The sequence below is a fragment of the Sciurus vulgaris genome (assembly GCF_902686455.1).
Source record: "Sciurus vulgaris genome assembly, chromosome: 17".
Lineage (NCBI taxonomy): Eukaryota > Metazoa > Chordata > Mammalia > Rodentia > Sciuridae > Sciurus > Sciurus vulgaris.
In genome coordinates, this window is record NC_136478.1 from 55443130 (window position 1) to 55456798 (window position 13669).

The window sequence follows — 13669 nt, forward strand, 5'->3', positions numbered from 1 at the left end:
TCAGTGTCTCAGAGTCACCTACAGGGACACAACCCCACTGACCTTAATGCTCATGAGTAGGCCCCACCTCTTAAAGTTCAACCACCTCCCAACAGAGACACACACTTGGGACCAAGCCATTAACTCATGGGACTTTGGGGGACATTTCAGAACAAAACTACAGCAGAGTAAACAGGGGAGAGGTGACTGCAGACTCCCTCATTCCCTTTATACAAGCAGTAGTTTCTATCAGGAGGATGGAAGTGTAACAACCTAATCTCTTCCTAGTTCCCACATCTTGATACTGTTGCACTGGGCGTTAACTTTCAACACTTTTCTGGGAGGGACACAAACATTCAAACCACACCAGGGTTATCAGCCAATATCATTGAACTTGTTTTTGCCTTAATGGATCCAGTGTTGTCACTGAGAGCTTTTCCAGTTGGCTCCTGAGCAACTGAACACATGGTGATCAAGGTGGGTGTTATGAGTTTTATATGTATGCTTTTTTCACTGCCTTATTTCCTGGCACCCCATGTCCCTGGCTCAGGTTGTATGCTTCCCACACACAGCCAAATCTCACATTTCTCCAAAGGTCCTGCAACTTTCTTTCACATATTTTCTCTTATACGATTATTCTGTGATTCTAGTTTGTTAATGTTCAATAAATATTCTCACTTGATGAACCTAAATTTTCAGAAATATATAAATGTGAAAACAATGATTTTAATTTAAAAGTTACATTTTGCCAAGATATATTGCTATATTGTGTGCATGTATGAATATGTAACAAGAAATCCCATCATTATGTACAACTATAATGCACCAATAAAAATTGTGGAGTGTAAAAAATAAATAAATAAAGTTACATCTCATTGAACAGGGTTTCTGCCTTGGATGGATGAGGGCCATTGTGTCACCTACACACAGACACTGGGGACTCGCTTGAGGTGGTGGTAAATCAAAATCCGTTTATTGTGCACCAAGCTTTTGTTTACATAGACTATGCAGTTGCTTACATGAGGGGAGGCTCCTTGTGTATCACCAATGAAAAGGTCATTAACTCTGCTTATCACAGATGTTCCCAAGGATACAGGCAAGAATCACAAGTCCACTGGATGGCGTTCCAATTCAGCCTGAGTGGTGGCCCTTTACTCACACCATTGGCTCTGTGACTGCTGCCAAGTATGCCTGTGGGACATTACCTACAACATGTCATTCTATCTTTCTTGAAGCTTGACATAAAACAGGACATGGTCGCCTTTCTCTCTGTCTCCCCAACCTGTGAATCTTCTCCGTTGACCTGGCTTCTATTTCTCTGCTGCTGGCAGCACAGGCAGGGAGGATGGAGGCAGGAAGACTCCTCCCTGATTTGTAACATTAGGGTGATCGTCCACTGACACCGTGGACATTGCAGACATGTAAGGCTGAGAACCTTGCTGTGGCATCTGGCTTCTGCAGACACCAGACTGCCAAGGATCTCTCATCTGAGCTTCCCTGGAGAAGACAGCAATGGCTACTCACACTCCTCGTCCTCTCTGGAAGGTCCCTAAGCCAAAGCCAGGCTGCCACTGAACTGACCGGAGCCCTGCACAGGTAGGTTCAGCTGGAGCAATTGTGCTCTGCAGCTGCAGTTCTCCAGGTGCTGGGTTTAAAATGCAGGGCACAGCCTGGAGACTCAGGTGCCAGGCTAGAGGGGGAGGTAAACATGAAGGCCCCGGAACCACACGTGTGTAATTTGGTTCTATGAGTCTAAGGGGGTGCACGCTGTCTCCAGTCCTCAGAAGAATGCACTTTAGTCACCTGCTCAAGCTGCAAAACCAGGGGCGCTGAGATTCTCTGAGCTCCAGTTTCGAGACAGGGAGCTTCAGTTTCCATAGCAGGCCCACATCCAAGGGGAAGGGTGGCCACTTTTCACACCCCCAGGGCCACACTCGCAATTTCTTTATGTGACAGCATTGGAATTTTGGCAGGCAGTGAAATCCCTCAGCCCCGTGGGCCCAAACAAGCCCTACAGTAGGCTCCTGTGCACAAGGGGTCTGCGTCTTTCTCCCTTCCCAGAGCATCTTTTGCTGCCCCCTAGTGGTCACTGCTGGCGTTTCGACTTGAAAACCAGGGAGAGGGCCGCTCTTCTGAGAGAATGTGAATGTGACATACAGCTCTTTGATCCATTTTTAACTTGCCCTTGACCTCATGCTTAAGTGATACTGTAACACACACACACACACACACACACACACACACACACACACAAACACACACACAAAGGATAAAAGCCCCAGACTAATTGCTTAGAGTGGGAACTGTTCATTGATGCCCCTAGAAAGTAATTTCCTGTGGTTTACATAAATTTGTTAGTACAAGTTCATGGAGGTGTTGGAGAAAAAGTTCACAACAGATTTTAACATCTCCGTGGTCGGTTTGCTTCAGGTTATCTTATCCCAGCACTGTTTCTTTGGAACTATCCTAAGGTTAAAATAAAATATAGTAAAATGAAATGAAGGTGGAATGTGTTACCAGGCAGCATCCTTTATCATTGAAAAGATGCTCTATACGAAAATGGACTGTGAGCACACACACAGCCCCAGGGTACCTGTGCAACTTGGACTTCAGAACACAGTGTAAGAAATGAGCTCTGGATTCCCTGGGAGGAGTCTTTTGTCACTGCAGTGTGTGTTGGAATCTTAAGGGCTGATACCAGCTAATGGATCCTGTGTGCATTGGACAGTTGTTTGCTGGGCTAGTCTGCACTATAACCCTGCGAAGGCACCAGATATGAGCATGACTGAGTGACCTTCAGTGTTACCAGCCTCAGCCACCATTTCTCTGCAGTGACATGAGAGACCCCAAGTGAGAACCAGTTGGCTCAGGTGAGTCCTGGGAACTGTGAGAAGGGAGAATAATGTTACTGTTGCTGCCTCCAGTCACTACATTGTGGGGGTGGTTTGTTAAAATGGCAGTTAAAAACCTGAGAACTTCCACCACAAAATGACAGTATGAATTATATCTACACCACAGTATTTTAGGGCTGAAAATCCAGAAAGTCATCCAGCACAGGTCCAGAAACAGAGTAGAAGGAATTCAATAAATATGGTATTTTGGTGCTAAAGAGAATTGTCCTAAATCCACCTCTGGAAAAACGGGTAGGGAATAATTTGTGGAAGAGTTTGCCATAAAGAAGAATCTTACAGAGTGGAGAAGTTGGGGAGACAGAGATGGACAACACTGAGATCTCTAGAACATGCCTTAGTGCTCCCATTTGAAGGCCGATACTATAACATTTTGGGGAAACCAGACTGCAAGATCAGAGTCATTTGGCAGAAGTAGGGATTTCTTCATTGTGTCCCTGGAACTAAAAATGTGCTTACTCCTCAAAGGTTTGCAATATCTGAAAAATTATGCTCGTTTTGCATCTACTGGCCCTTAAGGCATGGATTAAGAGTTAATTCCCATGTAGAATTTTCTCATTCCCACAAGTTCTACTGCCTCACAACACCCTCAACTGTGGAGATCAGTGACTGAGATCGGGGGTCTCTGATGACCTCACAGCTGTGGCATGCCTGGTGCCTGGGAATGTTCCTGTGCAAGGGCACAGGATGCTCAGCTGCTGTGGCAATGCCCTGCATGCGGAGGTTGTGCAAGAGTCTTGCAGCTCTGATCTTGATCTCAGGCACACAGCTCCTGGGAAGGAGGGAAGGAATTCTTATGCTAGACAACTACAATATTCACCAGCTCTGCTTCTCCTGAGCCTGCCCACTTCACAGTAACTTTAAACAATGGACCTCCTAGAGACCTGCACAAAGCTTCTAACATTGCACTTTGCAACTGTGGAAAAGCTACATAGATGTCCTAATTTCTGTTACTTTCCTAAATACAAAGAATAATGGTTGCATAGTCTTTAACCTGATAATGAGACATCTAAGGAATGATTGCTGATGTAACTCTTTAGATCTGCATCTCCATCAGAGAGCACAGCTCACCTAATCCCAGCTTAATTGGCAAAATCTGTGTTTGTGAATCTTTATTTTCCAATCCTCCTTCAAATCTTGCCAGACCCGAGAGTTTGGTCACTCTGGTCATGGTGGTTGGTGGCCTGTGCTGATCCAGACACAGGGGAACTTCTTTAGCCATTAGAGGAGATACTCCCAGAGGCCTGCCATAGAAACACCTCCTCAAGGTAAGGAGGTTGGGGGAGTGAGTCAGAGTCAGGTGTGAAGTGTAGGAAATACCGAATCTAAAGAATGGGTCATTACATGTCTGTCCTTAGAGATATGCTTAAGAATAGAGGTAGTGCTATGAGAAGCACACAGCGTTTGCAATTTGTAAACATAATTACTAAAACTTGCCCCTGGTTCCCTTTAGAAGGAGTGGTAAATGTAAAGACATGGGCGACTGGCACTCTTCTTAAAGTTATGCTTGCAGCTTGAGGAACAAAAGAGAAAACAAGGGCTCTTTAGAGAGAATATAAACTATGACACCATTCTTTAAGAGAAGAGTCTTACAAAAGAAAAAAAAATAATTATGGCAGGTTTCTTTACCTCTTAGTTTCTGCTGGATTTCTATCTGTCCAAGGTTATGTTTAAAAATGTAAATTACCCAGCCTGCAGGATTTACAAGGCTTATGAAAAACTAGTTAAGACATAAGAAAAATAGTGTCCCTTTTAAAATTCAAATGACTTACTGGCTATCTTATCTGTTTTCAGCTGGCTTTCTTAACCAGTTCCTCTCTAAATCTACAGCACAGAAAGAGAAAAGTGAGATTCTGAATGTACAAACTTCCTTTTGCTAAAATTTCTTCTTTTTTTCCTGAGGACTTCACAGACTTCCACATTGTTTAGATATCTGAGCTGTCTCTGAGCTAAAAGTACACTCTGACATGAAGAAGATGTGAGTATTGCAGCCATCTAATTTTTTTTTTTTGTAGTAAACTCTGGTTTTTTAAAATTCTACACATTAATGTATTTTTCTGATCAGTATTATTTTATGTAACTATTAAGGTTTTTACTCTTTGTTCAGAAGCCAACTTCTCCAGGGTTAACTTTTAAATACATTCAAAAATTCTTTTTTAATAAATTGTAAGGAGGACATCGACTTGGTGATGTTGAGAATGAGTTTGATAACCATCAAGGACAAATAGCTGGTTACCTGAAACCTTTGATTCCAATGTCCTTCATAGTTGTTAGATTTTATTCCTGGCATTTCTAATTGGACAGACCTATCCTATATTTAAGTCATAATATTAAAGTATGATGAGGTCTATATTAATTTATAATAGGTTAAATCTAATAGAGGATTTAATATACATCAATAACATTACCTCCTACCTGTGGAGCTTCACTTACAAAAATTTACAAAATCTTTGATTCTTGTCTGTTTTGTGTATGTGTGTACACATGTGAATTGTGTTGTTGGGTCTATATATTATGTACATGGTATCAAAATTGGCACTTAGACAAATGAGTGCTCAACAATTAAAATTTAAGTAAAGATATGGATCTAAATAATTTAAATAAAAAATCAGATAAAATAAAGTTGTCTTTAAAATTCTAACTCACAAGTTTTTTCTAGGTGGTCAGACAATTATTACAGTGTTGATTTTTATCAGATGTCCATAATGTGATGTAATATCCATTTTTTCTAAATTTTTCTTCTTATTAAGAGATGGTTAATAGTGCTAACTACATTGTCTGATATTTTTATTTACAGTTAAATGAGTAAATTCTATTTAACAAATGAAATTAATCTTCATAAATTTATTTTTTAATGGATAAATTTAAAAAGGAGTTTAGGATTGCTTTGTTTATGGGTCTTAACTAAAGCAAAATTACTGAGTTAAAGTTCTAACAGGTGCAATTCTACATGCAAAGGGCCCCAAACCTTCAGTTGTGTTTTAATTAAAGCACTGTAAATAGCATAAATTATTTCATCTTATTGAGAGGAGTAATTAGAACAAATTCAGAAATTGCATAAGGATTATTTCAGAATGTGAATTTAAAAAGGGATCAATGGCTAGGAAATAGATAAAATTTGTGAAGGGAAACAGATATAAGGTCTGAGTACTTGACAGAAAAGTTTGTGTAAGTGACAAAAAGATTTGTGTCAGTTGTAGTTTTGTAAAGGTGACCTCTTCTCCAGACACAGGTAAAATATTCATGTTCTGATGTGAACTGAAGTTTAATCCTCTATATGTTAAAGTAATAAATATTTCTTAAAACATTAATTTGCTCCTACTTATTAAGATAATTTCTTATGCCTCTGAAGTCTTATTAAAATAAATCAATAAATAGATAAACCAGTCTTTATAAAAACTATTGTTTGTCCAACTCTGGTTAAACAATAACTATTATTTTAGAGTATTATGCTACATTCCAGATTCTAAATTTTTCTTCAAAAGTTAAACTTGGTTAATATAAAAACAGCAGTGCTGTTAAATGGTTTCTTTGTGTTCTAGAAGTATTTATATGAAGTCTTTAAAATATAAGGTTTCGGAGAACATTTTACAAAGCTGATGTTCTCTGTAGTAGTGTTCTATTATAAAAATAACAAATTTAGTTAAGAAATTATGTGATTTAACATTTTGTAATGCGATAGAAATAATTTGTCATAAATTATAAAATTTTGTGTTACTCTCTACACTGAGAGGTAAACTTAAATATATTTTAATAGATAATAAGGAGAACCTGGTTTATTAAAGTTTGATAATATGGGATGTAAACACATTATTCCCTTTTTGCACAAGAGTATTAAAAGCTCTCTTGCCTTTTAATTCATATTTCAGATGTAATATAAAATTATGTTAACTCATTCATATGGACTGAAAATGATGTATTAAAACATTATAAAATAATATTTAAGAAAGAGATTAAAGATTAATTTCAGAAATAAAATACCTTATCTAAGATTTGTCAAGAGGTCACACCTCACTTGACTTAAGACTCTGCCTCTCACTTTATTCCATGTTAAGTTAACCATTAAATTTCACTTAAAGTTAGGTTCAAAAGAAATTTTTTTGTCATAAAAATTACTATAATCTTTTTTCTAATTTATTTTTATTGTAAACAAATGGAATACATGTTGCTTCTCTGTTTGTACATGGATTAAAGGCATATCATTTGTGTAATCATACATTTATATAGGGTGATATTGTTTGATTCATTCTGTTATTTTTTCCTATCCCCCCAACCCTCCCACCCCTCTTTTCCCTTGATACAGTGCCTCGTTCCTCTATTCTTGCCCCTTGCCCCCCATTATGTGTCATCATCCACTTATCAGCGAGATCATTTTTCCTTTGGTTTTTTGAGATTGGCTTATCTCACTTAGTATGATATTCTCCAATTTTATCCATTTGCCTGCAAATGACATTATTTAATTATTCTTTATGGCTGAGTAATATTCCATTGTGTATATATATATATATATATATATATATATATATATACACACACACACCACAGTTTCTTTATACATTCATCAATTGAAGGGCATCTAGGTTGGTTCCACAATCTGGCTATTGTGAATTGAGCAGCTATGAACATTGATGTGGCTGTATCTCCGTAGTATGCTAATTTCAGGGCTTTGGGTATAGGTCAAGGAGTGGGATTCCTTTCTGAGGAATCTCCACACTGCTTTCCAGATTGGCAGCACTAATTTGCAACCCCACCAGCAATGTATGAGTGTACCTTTTCCCCCACATCCTCGCCAATACCTATTGTTGCTTGCATTCTTGATAATCACCATTATAATTGGGGTGAGATGGAATATTAGGGTAGTTTTGATTTTCACTTTTCTTATTATTAGATAAGTTGAACATTTTTGAATATGTCTGTTGATTGCTTATAGATATTCTTCTGGGAAGTGTCTCTTCATTTCCTTAGCCCATTTGTTGATTGGATTATTTGTGTTCTTGGTGTAGAGTTTTTTGAGTTGCTTATAGATTCTGGACATTAGTGCTCTATCTGAAGTATGAGTGGCAAAGATTTTCTCCCACTCTGTAGGAGCTCTCTTCCCATTGCTGATAGTTTCCTTTGCTGAGAGAAAGCTACTTAGTTTGAATCTATCCCAGTTATTGATTATTGCTTTTATTTCTTGTGCTATGGGAGTCCTGTTAAGGAAGTCTGATCCTGGGCCGACATGTTGAAGATTGGGACCTATTTTTCTTCTATAAGATGAGGGTCTCTGGTCTGATTCTGAGGTCCTTGTTCCATTTTGAGTTGATTTTTGTGCAGGGTTCAAGAAAGGGGTTTAGTTTCATTTTGCCTCATATGGATTTCCAGTTTTCCCAGCACCATTTGTTGAAGAAGCTATCTTTTCTCCATTGCATATTTTTGGCCCCTTTGTCTAGTATGAGAAAATTGTATTTATTTGGGTTTGTGTCCATGTCCTCTATTCTCAACCATCGATCTACCTTTCTATTTTGGTACCAATACCATGCCGTTTTTGTTACTATTGCTTTGTATTATAGTTGAAGTTCTGGTATTGTGATATCCCTGCTTTACTCTTCCTGCTAAGGATTGCTTTAGCTATTCTGGGTTTCATATTCTTCCAGATGAATTTCATGATTGCTTGTTCTATTTCTGTAAGGTACGTCTTTGGGATTTTAATTGGAATTGCATTGAATGTGTATAGCACTTTTGGTAGTATGGCTATTTTGACAATATTAATTCTGCCTATCCAAGAACATGGGAGATATTTCCATCTTCTAAGGTTTTCTTTAATTTCTTTCTTTAGTGTTCTGTAGTTCTCATTGTAGAGATCTTTTACCTCTTTGGTTAGATTGATTGCCAAGTATTTTATTTTTTTCAAGGCTATTGTGAATGGGGTAGTTTTCCTAACTTCACTTTCTAAAGTTTCATCACATGTATAAAAATGCATTGGATTTATGAGCATTGATCTTATATCCTGCTACTTTACTGAATTCACTTATGAGTTCTAAAAGTTTTCTGGTGGAATTTTCCAGTTCCTCTAAATATATAATCATGTCATCAGCGAACAGGGATAGTTTGAGTTCTTATTTTCCTATTCGTATCCCTTTAATTTCCTTGGTCTAATTGCTCTGGCTAGAGTTTCAAGGACAATGTTGAATAGAAATGCTGAAAGAGGGCACCCTTGCCTTGTTCCAGTTTTTAGGGGGAATGCTTTCGGTTTTTCACTATTTAGAATGATATTGGTCATGGGCTTAGTGTAGATGGCCTTTACAATGTTAAGGGACATTTCCACTATCTCTTTTTATTCTGGTGTTTTGAGCATGAAGGGATGCTCTATTTTATCAAATGTTTTTTCTGCATCTAACAAAATAATCATGTGATTCTTAACTTTAAGACTTTTGATATGATGATACGTTTACTGATTCCCGAATGTTGAACCAACCTTGCATCCCTGTGATTAAACCCACTTGATCATGGTGCACTATCTTTTAAATATATTTTTGTATATGATTTGCTAAAATTTTGTTGAGAATTATTGCATCAATGTTCATTAAGTATATTGGTCTGTAATTTTCTTTCCTCAATGGGTCTCTGCCTGGTTTAGGTGTCAGGATGATATTGGCTTCATAGAATGAGTTTGGGAGGCTTCCCTCCTCTTCTGTTTCATGGAATACTTTGAGGAATATTGGAATGAGCTCTTCTTTAAATGTTTTGTAGAACTCGGCTGAGAACCCATCTGGTCCTGGACTTCTATTTGTTGGTAGGCTTTTGATGACTTCTTCTATTTCATTACTTGAAATTAATCTATTTAAGTTGTGTATGTCTTCCTGGTTCGGTTTAGGTAAGTCTAGTATATCACCTCCTAGCCTTCAGTAGCCTGAGATCTTGGAGGAACTTTATAATACAGTGCTTCGGAAGAAAGCTGCCCCTGGCCTGCCACTGGGTGCAGAGCTGGGAGCTGGGTGTGCTCAGAAAGCCTCTCACTAGGTGGGCCTGCTTGGAGAAGCTGACTGTGGACTGGGCCTTCCATTCGATGGAACTGGGCTTCTCTGGAAAGCCTCTGGAACCCCTGCCTTGTCAGAGAAGCTGCCTGCGGACTGGACTGGGGCCCGCTGTTGGTTGCTGTGTGTGTGTGTGGAAAGCCTCTCCTTGGGCAGATCTGCTCCGTGAAGCTGGCTGTGGACCGAGCCTGCCACTGGAAGGAGCCGGGCTGCTTGGTAAAGCCTCTTGCCACCCTGCCCTGGTTCAAGAAGCTGTCTAAGGACTGGGACCTGCTGCTGGGTGCGGGACTCGGAGATGGGTGTGCTCAGAAAGTCTCTCCCTGGGTGGATCTGCTCCGAGTAGCTGGCTGTGGACTGGGCTTGCCACCAGATGGAGCTGGGCTGCTGGGGAAAGCCTCTCACCACTCTGACCTGCTCCAAGAAGCTGCCCACTGTCCCAGCCTGCTCCCCAAGCCAAGCTTCACCCAGTGGGAATGACTGAGTCAGCATCTCTGAGTTGATCTGAGTCTCTCAATACTTCCCCTTCTTTAATCCTCAGTTCTGGAGCTACAGGAGATGCAGTCACCCTCTAGTCCGCCATCTTGAAACCCTACTATAATCTTAAAATACACAAGAAATATAAAATACAGCTAAATAAAGGTTTGGGATTACAAAAAATCATGTTTATCAGCTCATAGCAATTGAACAATCTAAATATGTTTTTACTCTTGTTAAATTTCATTTTGTATTTTCCTTGTAAACTTTATAACTATTGTCTATTAGTTCCTTACAAACATACAAAAGACCTTTCTTTTTTATATTTGGACAGCGTAATTGTAGAACACTTGATTCTTCCACAAAACTTACAAATTACAGGTGATGTTTTACATATTCTCAATGATTTCCAAAAGTTACTGGAAAATTTTAACTGGTTAGGGCTTACCATTATCTACTGAAGATTTGAGGCCTTTATTGATCCATTATGTGGAGACCCTTCTCTGGCCTCTCCTCAACAGCATACTACAGAAGCAATGGCTGCCTTAATGAAAGGTGAAGCTGCTATCACAACTGCAAAACTTACTAAAATTAATTTATAGGAGCCTATACATGTGTTGATATTTTCTATTTCTCATACACTACAGGGGTTGTATGGCAGTCTTCAAAAGTTTTTAAATGGCTCCACCTTGTCTAGTCTCCTCCAAAATCTTTAACTCCATTTCATAATTTTGTTAAAGACAAAAACTGAGTGCCCTTTTCTGTTTAATACCTACATCAACTTTGACAATCCCTACTTGCCTTCCAGGTAACTTTTACTAATTTTCCTGGCAGTAAAAAATTCACATCAAGTTATTTCCCACTGTTTGGCTGCTTTTGTTGTGGTGTGCTGTCCATTACAAATTAAAACTGATAATAATACTTCAACTTATACTAGTTTTTCTTTTCAACAATTTTGTGATCAATATCATATTGAACACTGAATTTGCATTCCTTATAATCCTCAAGGCCAGGCAATTGTAGAGCAAGCTCATTGATCTCTAAAGTTACTGTTACAAAAACAAAAAGGGGGGAAATAGAAGCTCACAAAATTGTTTAAATCATGCTATTTTTATATTAAATTTTCTGAACTATGAGGCTGAAGGTCCCATGGCAGCAGAGCAACATGTGGTTCATACAACAGTTGGCTCAACAGGTCTGGTCTGGAGGAAAGACTTACAAACAGGACAATGGAATGGATGAGATTCAGTGATCATGTGGGGTAGAGGTCTGCTTGTATCTTTGCAGAAAGTGCAGGTCATACCCCGACCACAGTTCAAACAATTGAAGCTCATACCATAAGTGTTGATCCTAGTACCCACCAAGAAAGAGATGTTGGGTAAGAAGAAGAGAACTCATTGAACCCAGAAGTCTGGTTGGCCAACATGGGGACTACAGAAGAATCTGACATACCAGGCAGAACAGATGGTAAATCAACAGGGAAATACAAAGTCTTCTGCCACAATGCTTGTGGCCATGCTGGCTTTATTAAGCGAGCAGGTAAGTAGAGTTTATGGGTAGATTTACTGGACTTACTTTCCAGATCCACCCTTAGTACACCCAGTAATTGGACTGGAGAATCTATTCCAATATTGACAAATGATTTTCAGACAAACACATTACACCTGTCCATTCAGATGGATTGAATTATATTGGATACAGTGGGAGATGGTCTCACAATGACAATACCAGCTGTTTAAAGGAGACCCCAGGAGATAAGACAGCCTATGGGGGAGGAGCCAAGGTAGCCCAACTCACTGGCCCCTGGGATGTAACTAAAAATGGGACTGCCTGATGACATAATCATGTTTCCCATGGTACATCCACCAATAACTTACTGTCCTAATCATACTACTACAGAATTGGATGCCATTCCTAAATGGATGGAGTGTGCCAACATTTGGCCAGTATGTCATAATATCTATGGCAGTGATGAATATATTTTGGATTGGTCTCACAAAGTTGATGAGAAGAACTTATATATAAAATTATATAAAATATATGACCCCCAGAGGATTTATAAGTAACTTTCTGACCTTCAGTCGTGGTGACATACAAAGGGATCTTTGGCATTTAATAGCTGCCCTAGATTTTATTAACTTTACTACACTCCCCTTTCTGATTTTGTAAATAAGGATTGTAAAGTGGCTCCTTGTTATGGCTGTGAGTCTCTGTACAATCCCCTTATGTTTTAATTACAGGAAATACAAAAATAAACAGGATAAGAGAAAATTATCATGTAATTTGTTATAGCTGTAATTTGAGTAATTGTATTACTATGTATAATAGATGACAAGGAACACTTGTGTTAAGATGATCTTCTTTTATTATGACTCCAGTTAATAATTCAGAGCGTTGTATTCCAATACTGGAGTTCATGTTCTACAGCAGAATCTTGGCCAGTTAGATATCCACTGTCATGCCTTGTTATAATTGAAGTAGTCACCTTAATAGCTACTTTAGTTTCTGTTGTGACTGCTGCTATAGTTTTATCCAAAAGCATAAAGAATGCTCAATTTGCTAATGATTTAGCTCAGAATACTTCTAAAGCTTTGTAGAATCAGGCTAAATTTATGATAAGTTATAGGCAAAATTAGATGCTCTAGAAGCTAGAGTTATTAATATAGGAAATGAAATTGCCACTCTTAAATGTAGAATAAAGCTCCACTGCCATGTTAACTAAAGATATTTTTGTGTCACAGCATCAAAATATAATGCTTCTCAATGGGGTTGTGAGAAAGTTAAAAGTCATTTGATGGGCATTTAGCAAAGAAATAACGTATCCAGGATCTTATGGAGTTATGTCATTATATGCAGGGCATTCAAGAAATTAAAATTGATTCTGTGGAAGCTGCATGGCTTCCTAAATAAATAATGAGTGACCTAAATGGCTTTAATCCCTGGAAATTGTTAAAACATACAGTATGGTACATTTTTTGAATTATATCTTTGCTACTAATTCCTTTTGTTTTATAAAAATAGGATGCTAAATCTTCTGAGAAGAAATCCAATGACTCCAAATCTTAACCCATCACTTACATTTAAAAAATGTAAAAGGGAGAGATGTGGAGAGTGGTGGCATAAGATGGGAGAGTAGTGACTGAGATTGGGGGTCTCTAATGACCTCATGGCTGTGGCATGCCTAGTGCCTGGGATGTTTCTGTGTAAGGGAATAGGATGCTCAGCTGCTGTGGCAATGCCCTGCATGAGGAGGCTCTGTGCAAGAATCCTGTCAGCTTTGACCTTGATCTC

General features: G+C 38.6%; 2 protein-coding genes across 3 annotated transcripts in view; both read left to right on the forward strand.

Annotated features, from left to right (window-relative positions):
- LOC306647874 (insulin growth factor-like family member 4) overlaps positions 1–13669 on the forward strand; it is a 454704-nt gene that overhangs the window by 171660 nt on the left and 269375 nt on the right. The window lies entirely within an intron of this gene.
- Positions 1–13669, forward strand: part of LOC306647881 (insulin growth factor-like family member 3) — a 272092-nt gene that overhangs the window by 131458 nt on the left and 126965 nt on the right. The window lies entirely within an intron of this gene.